Below are 12,799 nucleotides of genomic sequence, written 5' to 3'. Positions count from 1 at the left end.
GTGGCCTGAAAATATGTATGGGTGTGTTTTGTGTTCAAATCATCAATGCACAACTTCGATTTGGCACCAACTATATTACAAACCAAACACAGTTCCCGACCCCAAGCCAGGTTCAATACGTACGATGTTGGTTCCCCAACTTCGAGGCGTGGGGGTGTGTCATACAACGCAGGCGCTCAAACTTTATTTGGTCTAACATGGCACACATAGCAACAGGAAACTATCATGGTCAACCCTTCTCGTATGTTGGGTAAAACGGATAGATTGTGTTGGGCCCCCTCGTTATCGGTCAAGGATGATATATATAGACCTCAGGGAGCCCGCAGATATGTGCGACGTCTATAAACCGCACAAGAGAGACGTGCTCGATCAGAACACCCGGCCCCCAATACCCTGCATGCGGCCCAAAAAAATGTAAAAGTGTATGGGTCTGGTGTGTGATTTTTTTCAAATCCCGAAAGCACAAGTTCGATGGGGCGCCAACTACATCAGTAACATTACCAATAAGAAAACACATTCTACAAATTAGCAAAACAAGGATCCCAAGGTTTATATAATCATCATGACAGGTCACTATAGAGAAATTTAGATGATAAATGTGTATAATGACCGTATCATGGCGTTTAAATGAATCTTGAGATATGCAACTTCCCACCGGGTCAACCATCCTTAGACTACTCCATCCCGAGCACGCTTAACTTCTAAGTTGTATTCGGCTAGGTTAGCAGATGGGAAGCCGCCCCTTGCTGATAAGAATTGCCTCCTTGCCTTTAGGCGTTTCACACTAGTCACCCTATGGGACCTACTCCCTACTATCACACATGTTTGTGCTTTTAGAAAGTGTGTGCAATATTTACATGGCCGGTGTGTTGCCGCCTAGCCTTCTATGAGCACTAACACTGGCAGCGGGAAACCAATGGGAGAAGAGGCGGGAAACTAATGGGAGGAGTGGCGGTGTCGTGGGTTTGTCACGGCAGATGTCCCCGTGAAAGGACTTAGTCGTGGAGCCATCGCAGCGAGTTAGCTTAAAGGGGTTAAACCGGACAAGGGGACACGGGAGTTTATACTAGTTCGGCCCCTTCGATGAAGGTAAAAGCCTACGTCTAGTTGTGATTGGTATTGCTAGGGTTTCGAAGGCCAGGGAGCGAAACCGCTTTGTCTGGCTCTCGAGTTGTGGTTGTCTGTCTCTAAACGTGGCCGGGTCATCCCTTTATATACATAGGTTGACGCCCGCCGGGCTACAGAGTCCCGAAGCCGGTTTATAAACGTATCTGGTTCGGCCTCTCTCTTTCTATCTTACTATACAAGTTACATGACTAGGCCGGTTTACATTTACATACTATAACCCGCCTTTGGGCCCTTCATAAAGCGCCAGCATCTTTACATCTTCATGGGCTTCTAATCTTCAAAGAGTCAACCCGGCTACATGAGGCCGGTTTACCTCCAGTAGTAATATCCCCAACATTAGGCCCCAGATTACTTTGAACTTGTTCATGTCAATCTTCCACACTTTAGAAAAAATCTTCTCTCTTGTCTTCATTTTTGATCTTGTAAACCGCCGTGACATCATACTTCAAAATTACGATAAACCGTCCTAACGTCATCCATCCGTTCATATCGGAGATTTCCTTCATTTAATATATATCCAGTTATCGAGGCGACACCTTTATTAACTTATCCATTTTTTGGACTCGTCAATTCCCGCACTTGCCATTTTTCACTTCGCCTTATAAATAGGACCGAGGGGTCATTTTCACCATTTCCCCCCGTGCCTCTTCGCATCGTCTTCCTCGCGCCGCTCAGCCTCTGGAACTCCGTCGCCACCATCGACCGTCGTCTCTGCTCCGACCTCGGCCGCTGCATCGCCCTGAATGCACCAGAGAACTGTGGTGCCCTTCCGCTTCCTCATCAGCTCTGGTAAGTTCTCTGCTTTTTTTCACCATAGATCTGTTCTAGGGTTTCTATATTCTTCGTAGTTCTTCCGAAGTTCATCAGTACTATTCTTCCCTGTTCTTCCTTTAATAGATGGACACTTCATGCTTGATGCATCCCTTGCCCCAGCTTTACCTACCATGGTCATCACAAATCCTTATGCTCAAAGGACTGATCAAGTCTGTCAAAAATTGCTTCAGTTCTGCATCCCTTCAAGATCCAATTATTTTCCTTTTCTGTCTTATCTTTAGATCCGAAAGTTTTACACATCACTATGAGATCTATTTCTATGTTCCTGTGAGATCCATTTCTCCTCGCACCAATATGGGCGGTTTAACATTGTATAAATAGTCTATGCCATTAGCCCTCTGATAAACCGGAAAAGCATGTTACCTTCATAATTATGCTCCGGTTTAACAGTGTCTGATCAATCCTGCGCTAGCATTACCTTTCCTTCTCATTATACTAGTCTCCGGGTTGTACCATTTATCATATCAGTATGTTTCTTACTCCCTTGTCTCTTGCATATAATCATACATAATTTGTAAACCGGCTTTGCATTTTCAGTTTGTTCACTTTGCAATGGCCAAACAATTCACTGCCTGCAACTGGGCTCGTTCTCGGGTTACTGAGGCTCAACTGGATGAGATGGTTAGCATCGGCTCTGTGCCTAAGAAAACTGAGATCGAATGGTGAGCTCCAGGAACTGAGAATCCTCCAACCCCAAGACAAGGCGAAGTGGTAATCTTTTTTGACCATATAAGTCGTGGTTTCAAACCGCCAGGATCAAAATTTTATCGAGATGTGCTTGCCAGCTTCCAACTGCATCCACAAGATATTGGTCCCAACTCAGTCTCCAACTTATGCAATTTCCAAGTCTTTTGTGAAGTCTATTTACAAGAAGAACCAACTGCAGAACTGTTCCGGGATTTCTTTCACTTAAATCGGTGCACAGAGTTTGTGAATGGCCCAAACACAGAGCTTGGTGGTGTCTCGATTCAAAAGCGGAAAGAAGTAGAATTTCCTCATGCCAAACATCATAGCCACCCAAAGGAATGGAATCAAACATGGTTCTATTGCAGAGACACTTCACCTGAGGATGAAAATCCCCTCCCCGGCTTCCGTGATCATAGATTATCCAATACTCACCCAATGCCACAACGCCTGAGCTCTTCAGAAAGGGCAAAATACGCTCCTCAAATCGCCAAGCTCCGGGCCTTTATGGAAAATGGTTTAACAGGTGTGGATTTTGTGCACTGTTGGATATCCTGGAGTATCTTGCCGCTAAGTCGGCGTCCCGGTTTGATGTGCAAATATACCGGTGAAGTTGACGATCCTCAACGCCACTGCAACATCCAGTTATCTGAGGAAGAAGTTACTGAAGGGGTGAAGAAAATTGTGAATGAATCGGAACTGGTCTGTAGTCAAACCGGCCTGAATCCCTTCCACACCAAGAACAAACCGCCTGCTGTAAGCATTATACTTCCTCTTCATCTCTAATATCTTTGACTTATACAAGCTGTAACCCTTCTTCTTTATATGTATAGGGTGATGACCCTTTCTAGAAACAAAAATCCATAGAGAAAGCGGCAAAGCCAACTGGAGATAAAGTGGTCAAACCAACCTGCCCGAAGACCAAAGCTGTAAAATGGACGTCAAAGCGGAAAACGGCTGACCGGATCACTATGGAACATGATGATGATACTGATGACCCGGAAGTTGAGGTAGAACTTGACTCCCTTGGCTCTCTTTTTATGCATCTTGTTAACAATGATCTTCCTCAGGAGGAGGCAGAAGCTAGTCAGGCTGAGGATGTAGAGGTAATTACCCTGTCCTCCAGTTCAGACTCTATGCCAGCACAAAAAACTCGCCAAACAATCCGGAAATTAAGCTTTTCTCATCCTCTTGCTCACTTGGATCCAACATTTAATTTGAAGACTCAACAGCATGAAGCTCGCCGGACAACCTGGCACAGTGGCCAACAGGTCACCTCTACCGGTTTACCTGATACTCCGGTTTCGGAAGCGTCGGTCTGAGGTCTCTCCTACTTCTGACCATTCTTACCCCAAGGCAGGTTATTTCAGACAGCCTCTTAATCCGTCCAATTCAAATTATCAGGTGACACCTCCTTCCTCTTCTGGTAAATCGACAACAACTCAACTCCCCCCTTTGAAAACTGTGGCCGGGTGAGTTACGAAAAACCTTTCATTTCAATGCGCCCTATATCTTTTAAACAGGGTATTAATCCTTTTTATTCTATTTGCAGGGCCAAAGCCAGACCCAACAAGAAAGCTCGGGTCACCAATCCGCCAGAAGACCCTATTGCCGAAGAAGAAGCACCAAGAGGTGAACCGGAGCAAGCTGGTGAACCGGAAGACCTCCATCCTGAAACAACTTTTGATAATCCGCCCCTTGATGGCCAACATACTGATGAACCAACAGATGCTGAGCCTGCCGCCCCTGATACTGAACCGGCAGAACAAAACCGGGCTAATCCAATGAAAGACACTGCAATTCCGTCATCATCCACCAAAAATCCTGAAGGCCAAGGTGATGATGTTATTATTACTGGAGCAGGCCACAGCTCTCCTAGTCATCCCATCATTTTGGCTCAGCATAGTGCCAAAGAAGAGCAAATTGCTAGGGATAAAGGTAAATGGAGCAGCGACTTATCAAAGTATGCTCATCTTAACACCGATGAACTTCATTCCGGCTTCTTGAACCGTCTGCACTCAAACCGGGATTATGAAGCCGGTTTGGTGAATTTGATGAAAGAACGATATGAGGTAAATTCTTCTCCATTGCACATTATTTATAGCTAAAATACTATTCCAAGTAGCCCCCAAGAGCCGTTTTATGATTGTCAATCATAAACCGGGTCTTTGTAACACTTTAAGCATCCCATCATGAATCCTTGCCAAGGCGTGTCTTCAATCATAAATAAGACTCATGTTTGAAAAATTAGATAACGTTCTGTAGCATAGCTCCCAAAGGCCGGTTTAACTTGGCAAGTTAATCCGGTTTTTGATCCACACCGCCGATTTAGAACAAACGTACATTAGCCCCCAAGTGTCCAGGATAATGCTTGTATTGTTTTGGAGACTTGCATAGAAGGTAGTATTTTAGAGCAAATAAGCATTAGCCCCCAAGTATGAAGTGGATAACTTGTTATATGCTTTATACTTAGTGCATATATATGTTGCTTTGTTGAAGATACCTTCAATGTTGCAGGCTGAACTGAAAAGCAAAGATGCCCAAAACTCTGACTTGCAAGAAAATGTGAAGTCGCAACAAGCCGAAGCTGCAAAAGCCAAAGAGGAGCTGACCCAGGCCCTGGACGGAAAGGAAAAATTGAAAGAATCCTTCAATCAAGATTGTGCTGCATGGGAAACCAAAAAAGCCGGTTTGACCAAAAGAGCTGTAGATGCCGAGGAAGCCCTGAAACCGGTGGCTGAAGAACTAGCCGGTTTGAAGCGCCAAATCAATGCTATGACCTCTGCTATCTTTGGTAAGTATCTGCTTATGTATGTTGCACCAGTCAATGAATCTTAAAACTGACCAAAATGTTGATAAAATCTTTGGCAGGAACTCGGATCACTCATCTTGGTGCAGATATGCGGATGAAGCTCAAAGCGGCATATACATTGGTTGAGCAGCTATACTCTGGATCTCAGCGAGCCATTAGTATAGCGGCTTATAACAAACCGGCGCCAACGTTGATTAAGGAAACCTTGAGAAACTGGGCATGTTACCGGCGCGTATTGCCGAGTTGAAAAGCGCCGCTGCGAGGGCAGGAGCATTGACCGCCCTTATTCGAGCCAAGGCTTGGATTCCAGACCTTGAAGCGGAGGATATCATTAAAGGATATCCTGGTGTTAAAGAGGACGGTTCAAACTTTGACAATGATGATCTTCGGCGGCTAACCAAACAGATGCGGCCAGCTGCAAGCAAATTGGCTGAGGACACCGATTTGTCCCATTTTCAACCATTTTATGATGCGGAAGGGAAAAGACAGCCGACCGATATCCATGAAGTCGAAGAACTTGTGCCTCCGATTCGTAAGCACACTTATGCCCCTAATATTAACCCTTCTGATCTTATCCATGAGGAAGCAGTGTTCCAAGCTTTAACCGGAATCGACTGGTCAACGTCTGATTTCCAGCGGCTGGGGAGGGATGAAGAAGTGCCAACACCAACTGATCCGCAACCGTCAAACCGTCGTGATGAAGAGTCTTGATCCGGTCGCCGGTTTATATGGCTACTGTGAAAAACAGTGGCACTGTTTGAACCGCTTTGAAGCTTCATGTAATAGGATAGCTGAAACTTTGTTTATCTGCCATGCCATCGAGCATGTTTTATAACACTTTGTGACAATCTGTGCCGCCCTTCAGGATATATTTTATGCATAGCCTATGATGACTTGCCTTCCTGGGTACAAATAACTTAAAAGTGTCTAGCGGTTTACCGCTAAACATGTCATAATATCCAAGAAGCATATAGTACTTGAGCTGAATAATCAAGTGTTTGTACAAAAAATAATGTACAGAACATACCTCATTGAGTGAGAAAACGTGTATACAGCAAATGTGTTTAACACCAACCCGATACGTTTGATAATTTCATATTCGTAATGCTGGTCTATCTATTAAACCGGACCAGTATAACTACCGGGTTTTCTTTATAACACTGGTGATTTAGTCAAACCAGACCGGGTCAGTGACCACTAGTTTATAATTGATCATGAGCCAACAACTGGTGGTTGGAAAGCAAGCCGGATCAAGGATGCTGGTTTATCAAAAAATACTTATGATTGTCAACAAACAAAATTCAAATAGGAAAATATGTGAGGCTTTTTACGCGCTGCCAGGCTCCAAATCAAGGCTTTTCATGGGCTGCCAGGCCTCTGAGTTAAACCATTTAACAAAGCCTTTTAAGATGGGCCTCCAATTAACCAATCACCGTTTTAACTATGATAAGTTCAGGGTCCGTAAAAGATTGACTTGCCAAACGTTCGATGGGTCATGCCAGGATTACCCGGATAGGAGTGGCTTACTTGATGAAGGCAGGTTAACCCGGGGTTTTAGGTGAATACACCAGGCTTCCAAGCCGTGGCTTGATAGCCAATTACGAGGGTCCTTTCAAACTCTTTGTTGCTTTGCAAAAAAGAGCCCCCAAGTAACTTTGTGAGCGATGCTCAGCGTGTGCCTATGTTTGAGTTTGTACGGTGTACAATACTCTCTTTGGCTCCACAAATTTTTCCTTGTGTGGCTGAAATGCCTATCAAGAGGTGTAGATGTGGTTCAAACATGACCTAGCTGTGATTTTCTTTATCTTTATGATGCTGCTAAATCCGGTTTACCAAAGACTCCGCTTTGACCGTTAACTTGTAAAAGCACACATATGATATAAGAAAAGAACAGATACCCCGCTTATAACAGAGGCTCCGGTTTATTATATGGTATGTACACTGTCATAAATATGTACAGGTGAAAAAGCCTATGGCTTCAAGTATAGTAAGGCCGAAGGAGAGCTATGTTCCATAGCCGCTTTATCTCCATCTCCGATTGATGTGAGTCTTCATGCTCTCGAACATCAATGAGGTAGTAGGATCTGTTGTGCAGATTTTTGCTGACCACAAAGGGTCCTTCCCAAGGGGGGGACAACTTGTGCATATTAGTCTGATCCTGGATGAGCCGGAGCACCAAATCACCTTCTTGAAAGGTTCTAGTTTTAACCCGGCGGCTGTGATAACGTCGAAGATCTTGTTGATAAATCGCCGAATGCGCTGCTGCAAGATCCCGCTCTTCATCCAACAGGTCCAGAGAATCCTGACGTGCCTTCTCATTATCAGCTTCAACATAAGCTGCCACACGGGGTGAATCGTGACGGATGTCACTAGGAAGAACCGCCTCTACTCCATAAACCATGAAGAAAGGCGTGTAACCCATAGACCTATTGGGTGTGGTGTTGATGCTCCATAACACAGAAGGTAGCTCCTCGACCCAACAACCCGGCGTCCGCTTTAAGGGAACCATAAGCCTTGGTTTGATACCCCGCAGAATTTATTGATTTGCCCTTTCTGCTTGGCCATTAGATTGGGGGTGAGCCACAGATGCTAGATCAAGCCGGATGTGCTCATGTTGACAGAATTCTTCCATCTCTCCTTTTGACAAGTTAGTGCCATTATCTGTTATAATGCTATGTGGAAAGCCAAACCGGAATATCACCTTTTTGATGAATTGAACCGTCGTGGCTGCATCACACTTGCTGACTGGCTCTGCCTCTACCCATTTAGTGAATTTATCAACTGCTACTAACAGATGGGTCTTCTTGTCCTTGGAGCGCTTGAAGGGTCCAACCATATCCAGCCCCCAAGTGGCAAACGACCACATAATTGGAATCATCCGCAACTCTTGAGCCGGAACGTGCGCACGGCGGGCAAACTTTTGACATCCATCGCATCTTTTGACTAAATCCTCCGCATTAGCGTGCGCCGTCAACCAGTAAAAACCATGGCGAAAAGCTTTAGCAACCAACGACTTTGAACCGGCATGGTGACCACAATCCCCTTCATGAATTTCTCGCAAAATCTCACAATCTTCTTGAGGAGAAACGCATCGTTGAATCGCTCCTGAAACACTATAACGATGTAACTCCCCGTTGAGTATGGTCATGGACTCGGAACGCCGGATTATCTGTCGAGCCAACGTTTCCTCAGCCGGTAACTCGCCCCGGTTCATGTAATCCAGATATGGGATTGTCCCATCCGGTATGGCATGCAGAGATGCCTCCAACTGAGCCTCCGGATCAGGAACAGCCAAATCTTCTTCGGTTGGTACTTTGACTGATGGATTGTGCAACACATTAAGAATGACATTGGGCGGAACCGGTTTATGTTGGGAACCAAGACGACTTAAAGCGTCCGCCGCTTCATTCTTCCGCCGGTCTATATGGTCCACCTGATAACCTTTAAAGTGACCAGCCACTGTGTCCACCTCTCGCTGATATGCAGCCATGAGTGGGTCCTTAGAATCCCAAGTGCCAGACACTTGCTGAGCCACTAGATCTGAATCGCCGAAGCACTTAACCCGGCTCAAATTCATCTCTTTAGCCATCCGAAGACCGTGGAGTAAAGCCTCATATTCAGATGCATTGTTAGTACAAGGGAACATTAAACGGAGGACATAACAAAACTTATCACCTCGTGGGGAAGTTAATACGACTCCAGCCCCTGAACCCTCTAGCTGTCTGGACCCATCAAAATGAATAGTCCAATATGTATTATCTGGTTTCTCCTCAGGTGCCTGTAACTCCGTCCAATCGTTGATGAAATCTACGAGTGCCTGGGACTTGATCGCCGTGCGGGGTATATATTTGAGCCCGTTGGGTCCAAGCTCAATGGCCCACTTGGCAATCCAGCCAGTTGCCTCTCTGTTTTGAATGATGTCGCCCAGAGGAGCTGAACTGACTACTATGATAGGATGGCCCTAAAAATAGTGTTTGAGCTTCCGGCTTGCCATAAACACCCCATACACCAGTTTCTGCCAATGCGGATACCTCTGCTTTGACTCAATGAGCACCTCACTGATATAATAAACTGGCCGTTGAACCGGATATTCTTTGCCAGGCTCCTTGCGCTCTACCACAATGGCTACGCTGACAGCCCGGGCATTAGCAGCCACATATAATAATAATGGCTCTTTATCACTCGGTGTTGCCAGCACGGGCGGTTCCATGAGCTGTTTCTTCAGATCTTCAAACGCCTTATCAGCTGCTTCACTCCAGACAAAGTTATCCGTTTTCTTGAGCATCTGATATAAGGGGATGGCCTTTTCTCCAAGGCGGCTGATAAACTAGCTCAAGACTGTAATCCGGCCGGCCAGACGTTGCACATCGTTAATACACACCGGTTTAGCCAAGGACTAATCGCTACAATCTTTTCTGGATTAGCCTCAATGCCTCTGTTTGAAACCAGAAAGCCTAAGAGCTTGCCTGCCGGGACATCGAAAACACACTTCTTCGGATTGAGCATCATCTTGTAAACCCGGAGATTGTCAAAAGTTTCCCGTAGATCATCTATCAAAGTCTCCTCCTTTCTGGATTTGACCACAATATCATCTACATACGCATGGACATTGTGCCCAATTTGCTTATGAAGGCAATTCTGAACACATCGCTGGTAAGTTTCCTGGGCACTCTTGAGTCCAAAGGGCTTGGAAACATAGCAGAAGGCTCCAAAGGGAGTTATAAAGGTTGTCTTCTCCTCGTCCTTAACTGCCATTTTGATCTGATGATAACCAGAGTAAGCATCCAAAAAACACAAACGGTCACAACCCGCCGTAGCATCAATTATCTGATCAATGCGAGGGAGAGCAAAGGGGTCTGCAGGGCAAGCCTTGTTTAAATCTGTGTAGTCCACACACATGCGCCAAGTGCCGTTTTCTTAAGAACCAGTACCGGATTGGCTAACCACTCTGGATGAAAAACTTCAACAATAAACCCAGTAGCCAACAAATGGGCGACCTCTTCACCTATAGCCTTGCGCCTTTCCTCATTGAAGCGGCGGAGGAACTGTCGGACCGGTTTGAATTTCGGATCAATGTTGAGTGTGTGCTCAGTGAGTTCTCTCGGTACACCTGGCATGTCAAAAGGTTTCCATGCAAAGATGTCCCGATTCTCATGGATGAACTCGATGAGCACGCCTTTCCTATTTGGAATCTAGGTTAGCGCTGATGCTGAACTGTTTGGATGAATCTCCAGGGACAAAGTCAACCATCTTAGTATCTGTAGCTGATTTGAACTTCAATGTTGGATCATGTTCCGTGGTTGGCTTTTTTAAGGAGGTCATGTCTGCTGGATCAACTTGCTCCTTATAGAATTTTAACTCCTCCGTGGCACAAACTGACTCCGCATAAGCCGCATCGCATTCTTCACACTCCAAAGCAATCTTTCTACTTCCATGTACTGTGATAGTCCCCTTATGACCTGGCATTTTAAGATGCAGGTAAACATAACATGGCCTTGCCATAAACTTAGCATAAACCGGCCGCCCAAACAGAGCGTGGTCCGGACTTTTGATCTTCACCACCTCAAATGTCACTGTTTCTGACCTTGAATCGTAGTCATCTCCAAAAGCTACCTCCAAAGCTATCTTACCAACAGGATATGCAGACTTACCAGGCACCACACCATGAAATACCGTATTCGACGGTTTAAGATCATTATCTGTCAACCCCATACGGCGGAATGTATCATAGTACAAAATATTGATACTACTTCCCCCATCCATGAGCACTTTAGTGAACTTGTATCCCCCAACTTGAGGGGCTACCACCAAGGCCAAATGACCTGGATTATCAACCCGGGGCGGGTGATCCTCTCTGCTCCACAAAATAGGTTGCTCCGACCAGCGTAAATACTGAGGTACTGCCGGCTCAACAAAGTTGACTACCCTTTTATGAAGCTTCTGATCACGTTTGCACAAACTAGTAGTGAAGACATGATATTGCCCGCTGTTCAGCTGTTTGGGATTTCTCTGATAACCTGACTGCTGTTGCTGCTAACCCCCCTGCTGGTTGTAACCTCCCTGGTTACCTTGGTGTCCTTGATTGACGTGTCCGGTTTGATTGCCTGGAAACCCTGAACCGGAACCACCGCCTCCGTAACCCGGCCCATGGAAACCTCCTCCTGAACCGCCGGGCGGGCCGTTGTCATATTGGAACATATTGGAATTCTTGAAATCCCGCATGATATAACAATCTTTCCAGAGAGGTGATGCCGGTTTCTCCTTCAATCCATGCTTTGGACAGGGCTGATTTAACAAATGCTCCAAATTGTTGCCTGGACCTCCACCCCTCTGGGGCTGCTTGCCTTTACGGCGCTGGCCATTCTCCTGCGTGTTGGTATTTGCGACAAAGTCCAAACCACTATCGGCCTTGTGCTTACCAGCGTTTCCATGGCTTGCCGAATTGTGTTGCTGGCCTTTGGCATTGCCGGTCTTCTTACCCTTCTCCGGTTTGTCCTCCTCTGAATCCGGATCCTTGGTATTATCTGAATCGGCGTATTTAACCAAAGCAGCCATGATTGTTGACATGTCGTTGTAGTGACATTTGAGCCTTCCCAACTTCTGTTTCAACGGTTTGAAACGGCAATTACCCTCTAACGTTAACACCACGGTGTCTGCATTGATACGATCTGACGAATGCAAAATCGCCGAGACCCGTTTGACCCAATGGGTCATGGACTCCCCTTCTTCTTGGACACAAGCGGCCAGATCTACAATTGACATCGGTTGCTTACACGTATCCTTGAAGTTCTGGATAAATCGGTGCTTCAGTTCGGCCCATGATCCAATAGAGTTGGTCGGCAAGCTCTTTAACCAAGTGCGAGCTGTTCCTTCCAACATCATGGTGAAATATTTAGCACACATCGCCTCGTCCACATCTAACATCTCCATTGCCATCTCATAGCTCTCCACCCACGCCTCTGGCTGCAAATCGGCGGTATAATTTGGTACCTTACGACGTCCCTTGAAATCCTTGGGTAGTCGCACATTACGCAAAGCAGGAGATAAACACGGTACCCCTAAGGAACTGAACATCGCCCCTGGCTCCACGGAGGCAGTGGGGTGAACCAGAGTATGCTGGCGTGCCTCGTGTCGAGCTGTCAACTCGGCCTCTCGACGTGCGCGGCCATGGTCCACGACATCTTGCGCATTAGCACCTCCCCCAGCCGGGTTGTTCCCTCGTGGCGAATTTCGGCGGCGTGCACTACTGGACACGGCCGGTTCGTCTTCCACGTGTCTGCTATAACTCCGGCTTGGGCGGGGAGTGGAGTGAATCCTCTCACAGCTGTGTGAATATGCTTG

This window comes from Triticum urartu, chromosome 7A (genome assembly GCF_056163025.1).
Source record: "Triticum urartu cultivar PI428250 chromosome 7A, HENAU_Tu73, whole genome shotgun sequence".
NCBI classification, from domain to species: domain Eukaryota; kingdom Viridiplantae; phylum Streptophyta; class Magnoliopsida; order Poales; family Poaceae; genus Triticum; species Triticum urartu.
The sequence above is the reverse complement of the archived record's forward strand: the minus strand, read 5'-3'. Positions refer to the sequence as shown.